The sequence below is a fragment of the Magallana gigas genome, chromosome 1, assembly GCF_963853765.1.
Source record: "Magallana gigas chromosome 1, xbMagGiga1.1, whole genome shotgun sequence".
NCBI lineage: Eukaryota > Metazoa > Mollusca > Bivalvia > Ostreida > Ostreidae > Magallana > Magallana gigas.
In genome coordinates this window covers 20,141,627-20,148,527 of record NC_088853.1, presented here as the reverse complement: position 1 = coordinate 20,148,527, position 6,901 = coordinate 20,141,627, and positions in this window count along the sequence as shown.

Here is a 6,901-nt window from a genome sequence, read left to right as displayed (position 1 = left end):
CCGAGCAACTGCCATAAACTACCATAGGATTGGTAGCTCAATGTATACCTATGCAAATAATCACCAATTGATGGGGGGGGGGGCATCCGCGGATCTAGAGGGGGGGTCGGGGGGGTCCCGACCCCCCCTGGAAAATGAAAATTTATTAAATTTACATAGTAAAATTATCGCGAAAATATGCCTCGGACCCCCCCGGCAAACACAATTTCTGATGAAAAGTGCTACCAGTATTAAAGTGTCATATGTCAATGAAATTGACATGAGCTCCTCTATCCACAAAATGAATGCAATAAATATTCTAGCAATTTATACACCTCAAATAACCAACCAAACTTCAGGTTTTCCCTTTATTTCAAAATTGTTTGGTCTTTCCTTCGAAACTATCCCCTGCCACCTTTATACACAAGTATTATTTCCCTCGGGCGATAGCATATTGAGGCTGATAAGTCGTGCAATGATAGTAAAACATTGCAAGATTACATGAGACATTTTGAGCAACAGTCTCGTGGTCGCAAAACACACGCATATACAGCAGCGATTCATATCGCGTGAACTTTTTTATTTAGGATGAGTGAACAATCATCGGTGTGCATGGCCAGTTGTATTCAAGTCAATGTTTATTACAAACAACAGGTCCATACTGATAAACCTTTTAATTTCGACGCCTTTTTTCATAGATTACGGACTAAACAAATCAGAACCGAACCGAAATCCAGAAAAATGGAACCCAACCCGAACAAATTGTTCTGCGGTTTTAGGGTATTTCGATGACCCGTGACAGCCCTAATTATGCATATTTAACACTTATAACTTCGTACTGACACGCTACCTACATTGCCGTCGAACGTACACGTAGAATATGCTCAGTAATTGTCGCCATAACACATGCCGTCGCTCTCTCTCTCTCTCTCTCTCTCTCTCTCTTATTTGACAAATTTATATACCAAATACAGCTGAAGACCAAATAGAAATATAAACTATCAAGCATTCTGAGAGTATAGCATAAGCAATACACGTCCCCTACCCATTTGTATATCTACCAATTCTTACGGAAACTTGCTGTAGAGAAACAGCCAGACTGAAATCTACACGGCGTTTATCGATTGGTCGAAATCTACAGCGGTTGAAACTGACAAGATACTGACATGACTGAAATTGACACGCCCTGTTTATCGATTGGTCAAACCTACAGCGACCTAAGAAAAATCACGGACTGCACGAAATAATCAGGATAATGTCAGACTCAAAGTCTCACAGGAGACGATATAGCTGTTTCTTTAGCTAACGTACTTAAGTACGTTAACAGTAATTTAGTGGAATTTACTTACTTTTATAATCAATTCATTAATAAGTTTAGAGAAAGGTGTTAATATAAACAATAAAATGCTTTCTTCGATGATTCATGCAGGTTATGACCCTTTAGTCTGATATTGTCCAGTGGCCGCCAGTCAAATCGTCGCTTACTTCGAAAGGTACGGGTCCTTCTGTTAAAGGGGATGTGCGGCCATCTTGTACATTTGAGGATAAGAATGTAAACATTTCTTGAACTGACTTTTTTGTCCGAAACTGGCCTTAAATGTTACCAAAAATATAAAAGCAATAAATATAAAGTCCTACATGTCATTTTGTTTAAAAAGACAATCTTTATCTAACTCTTCATAAATAGAGCATTAATTATAATTCACAGAGTCACAATTACTTTCTGTGTGGTCAACGCTATCACTTTTAATAAGACTTTAAAAATATGCTTGGAAATCTTCATTCGTTTGGGCTACATTTACCAGACTTGCTTTTCCCCTTAAAGAATAAACTGTAAAAGTGTTTTTGTTCTGTTTTCTCAACAACAGCAAAAATCAAGCATGTCCTCCTCATATAAATAAAGCATTGTTTTGATTATTCGGATATTGACAAAGTGTCATGCACAAGACTTAGTTGCACAAGTATTATAAAATGGCAGAAAACAGATTTAATGTTTACTGTTCACGTCGAACGGTAGCCCACTCCAGCTACCCCAAGTCTAGCCCTAGTACTTTGAAACCAATGCGCAGAACACCGAGTATACATCATGTGTCCTTATTTAACTTGCATAAAGATAAATTTTTAACAATTCTCGATGCTGTATATCAATTTTCAGTCTAATATTTAACAAAATAATTAAGATAGAGCAAATTAAAAAAAAAGGTTTAGTATATCCTTTAAAACAACTACATTTTAATGCATTTAGTTGGAAACAGTAAGGCATAGAAGAACTATTTTAGATGTTACAAAGACAATCAAAAACAACCAGAACATGTAAAAATCTATTGCTGACGTCACATCCGTCCAAAGAACTACGACTGGTTCTCTCTTTCTTTCCTTCTTCTCTTCTTTCATCCACTTCTGTTTATCCCCTGCCGAAAAACTCCTAACCTGTATTTTGGTGACGTAACATTCGTCGTTTTTCGGTGCGTTTTGGGACATTCTACAACCCAACCGCCATGATAGCAAAGTTAACGCTCTGACACATCCGGGTATTTTCATCTCCTTTGGTCTCTGATGGATTCGTAGTGATATCACCACAATTATAAGAATCAGGGTACCCAAGCCTGTGTCTATGAGGAGAAATATTTCTAGATAAGACGTGGCTGCGGATGAAATTGGAAGCAAGCTTGTAACCACAGTCATTAAGATGAATATAGATAGTAACACGGCAACAGAGAAGGACAACTTTTCACCGGAGTCGTTGGGGATGATGAACGTGAATATATCTAAGACAACGAGAAATGCCATCGGAATTATTATATTGAATATGTAGATTTTAGGTTTCCTGGTGAATGTGAGCATGTAAATTATAAAAGACATCCCATCGTCGATCAGGGTTTCGGCCTTTGGGTCCGATATTGTCCAGTGGCCGCCAGTCAAATCGTCATCTACTTCAAAAGGTACGGGTCCTTTTGTCAACATAAGCGTCGAATTGTCACTATTCCACGCAACGATATTTATAGAGCAAACCTGTTTGTCGAATGGGAAGAATCTTATGTTCATCAAGCACTTAGTATCGAAAACCACATACGGTTTCCAAGTAATATCCCCGTTACTCGATACACGCACGTTCATAAAACTGCCCCCTAATTCCGTGAAACTACTTAGACTGTTTTGCACTTGCAGGTCCGGTTTCCACACTAGCCCCTGGGGAACATCGATGAAGGTCACCCCGCCATAAGAAGCAGGTGTCCAGGAAAGGAAGTCGTCCCTCCATTGTATAGTCAGAATCCCGACCGCGTTCATCTGTTGAGTCGTCTCCTGGAGTCCTAGGAATCCGGTCAGCAATAATTGTACGGACACGGAAGTTGGCGCGCTTTGGTCCTGGGCCGGGCGTACGTCCTTGTTATACCCGGATGTCGTGAAGAGATGGGTGTACAGGTTTCTAACGCCGGTCCCCGTCTGTGCAGAATTTTGAACGAGTCCCGTTGTTGCAACAATCGATGTAACACAAAATAACCAAATTGTAGTTCGCCTTGAGGATTCCATATTTTTCCTCCTTTTTTTTTTTTTTTGCTTTGTTGCAAACGTGGATTCAATGCTCTTTTGACTTGTGTTCTGGAAAATATGGCTTTGGTGTCAATGCATTCTTTACTTATCAATATTTGTACTGAATATATCTCATTGTTCACAAATACCGGGTAATTACTTCAATTACTAGTAATCGTAATTGGTGTCCATCAATTAATTGGAAGCTCAATTAATGTGCCAACTAATGAAATCCTCACCGTTGTAAAAGCCGAGGAACCAATTTAAGGGTGTCATATGTTTTGAGAACATCAAATTAAAATTCATATTAATCGAGCCCTAATTATTATAATCTCTTGTGACAACTATCAGTCAGCCAAAGAGGGTCTGTAATTAAAACTCTAATCATTTTAATTGATATTTTTATTCGAAACTTATTAGGTAATATTATATTATTTCAACTTTGAGCAATAAGCTCATCAGCATTGAACACAAATATAAACATATGCGAGGCACGCAAATTACAAGATATATATAATATTGAAAATATGATTTAACAATTGTAATAGAATTTTTTTTGAATTTTAGCTGGAACATTGAATTTCTGAATACAATTGCATAGTTGAAATATTTACCAAGGTTACATAACTCTTTGGTATTGTTTGAACTAAATAACTGGACAAGTTCGAACACATATACATGTAGTTTTTTAACATAATAATTCTTAATGAATCTTGATCTAAGTGAATTGTAAAGCGGGCATTTTAACACAAAGTGAAAAACATCTTCAATGTCTTGATTACAAAAGGTGAATCTTCTTTCATTTCTGGCAATGTTTTTATATCTTCCAGACTCAACTGCTAATGGATGAGATTCTAATCTATACTTTGTAATGCATCTTCTAAATTTCTTAGGTATAGATTTGAGTAAACAAGACTGCTTGCAAAAATTATATATCCTCATCTGTGTAATTACAGATAGGTGATATAGAATCAGAGATTTGTTCATGTAATTCAATGTAATCATTTAACACCGAGCACCTACTATTCAAGTCTCCGACAATCATTACTTTACCTTTCTCGGAGTATTTAGCAATTTCATTCTCTAATTCATAAGAAAATATCAGTTATATTGCTTGAAAAAATGAGGATTTATCCGGCGGAATATAGATACAACATATGTATAAACATTCATTCGACTCTAGTACAATACCGTTTATCTTTAGCCAGCAAATTGTGTCAAAAATATCAGTTATTGTAATATATTTCTTAAACTCATTCCTTATACATAAAGCCATCCCACCTCCTTGTTTAGATCTAGAAGGTGATCTTGGTATAAATCTACATGTACAACACTCTGACAAAAATATAAAATCGTATGTACATATAAAGTTTAAAAAAGGAGGGTCATTAAGTTTTTTCTCAAGTCCCCCATTAATGTTCCAATTAAGAAACTTTAACTTAAACTCACTCTCCGCACATGTAGGTCCCTGGCCCTCTTATCTGTCCTAACTGGATCCTACCCTCGGGCGTTTGCGATCCTGACGGTGGCTAGGTGACACAGTGGGTTGATGCGCGGGTTGGTTCGCTCGCGGCGTACACTAGACTCCTTCGATGAAAAGTCCGTCCCGCATTAGCCGTACTCTCTCGTTCCGTCTGCGCGCTTCCCGCATCACTGGAAATAGGGCTCTATTGCGCTGGTCGATCTCGTCAGGAAACTGTTCCTGAACATAGTAGTAACAATTGGTCTCCTTTAGCGTTTTTTGAGCCTGCTTTCTCACTAACTCTCTGCCTTTAAAGTGCGAGAATTTGGCGACGATATTGCGTAGTTGCGTATTTGGACTAGTAGATTTTCGTCCAATTCTGTGCGCTCTTTCAAAATTAATTTCTTTTCGGACACGCATCTTGTCGCACATGGACTTTCTCACCGTCTCCTCACAATCTTCTGCTTCTTCTTCTTCTTCCGGTATGCCACAGAAGAGTAAGTTGTCTCTCGTGGAACGACATCGGAGATCCAGCATATCCTCCTTTAGCTCATCACGTACCTCTTCCAGCTCGGCGTTAATACGGCCTATATCGCATTACTATTTGAATTAAGAACCATTTTAACAAGACCTTAGACTTTCGGTTGGACGTAGCTATCTATTTCTTGCGTCAAAACAAGTTAAAAATGGCGCTGGTTTCAAGCGAAATATGCACAGATTGAGTAGTCTTAGCTCAAAAGCAAGACACATCTTGTTGAATTCAATGAGCCATGGCTAGTGGCCAAGGATGAAATAAACATGCCTACGTCACATTGCTGTTTGTCACAACTACACAAAGTCCAAGCTCTTGTTAAAATGGTTATATTTGAATTTAATGTCGTTTTCACATCTGTCACATCGTTCTTCATGTTTTTTGTTTCTCTTTTTACTTCTTTTTGGATTTCCTTCATCTCTTTTGCCGCACCGTCAAACAGGTTGCTTAAACCGCTCATGCCCTTATCCATCTCGATATGAAGTTCCGCACTTCCTTCATTTCTCTTGCTAATTCACAGACAGAAGTCTCACATTTTGCCACTTTGTTTTCTACGACGTCAAACCGTTTAAAGATACCCTCTATTTTAGTCAGCCTGGATTCCAAGTTGTCTATATTGCTAAGTTTTTTGTCCATTTTTTTCAACATGTGTTACATACACAACTTCGCTTTGACCCCCTGGCCACCACATAGTAAGGTTACTAAACAAAATCTTTATCCCAACCACACCTCCCCGCGGGAAAAATAGCATGCAGTATCCCGGCCAATATCGGGCCTCTCTTAAAATTGAAAAAAAACGAGTTCTTTAAGAAAGGCCAGAGAAGTTGGAGTTAAAAAAGTCCATCAAGAAGAACAAGATTGTTTGTATCTATAAATCAGTTTTATTGAGTTAATTCTCCAATTAATAATTTTGCTACCCCCTCAAGTCAAGATCATACACAAGAAAATAATAAATTGGGGCAGGGTAGTGGTAGTGGTAGAGGGAGGGATAGCCCATACCCCTCCCTCTGGAAAGAAGAAGAACAACAACAAACTTTTTAAGTCCCACATAGTAAAGTTACCAAAAATTGGGCCTCGCCCCCCCCCCCCCGAAAAAATTCTGGATTTGAACATGAAGTCCCTGCATTTCACTATACATAATATACTATTTATCGATAACAACCTTTGAACCTATAATACCCATCTTGATGGAACTCAGTGAATTTCAATAGCTTCAAAAATAAAAGTATGGTATGAAAATATGTAATCAGAAAACTAAAGGAATCCCAACGGACATATTAGGGGTACATATATATGTACATGTACAAGCAAGTGCTATCCTGCACTCAGCATACTCATTACTGGGATATTATAATTTTGCTTAAATGTTAAGGTGGCTCACTACACCTTCAAATATT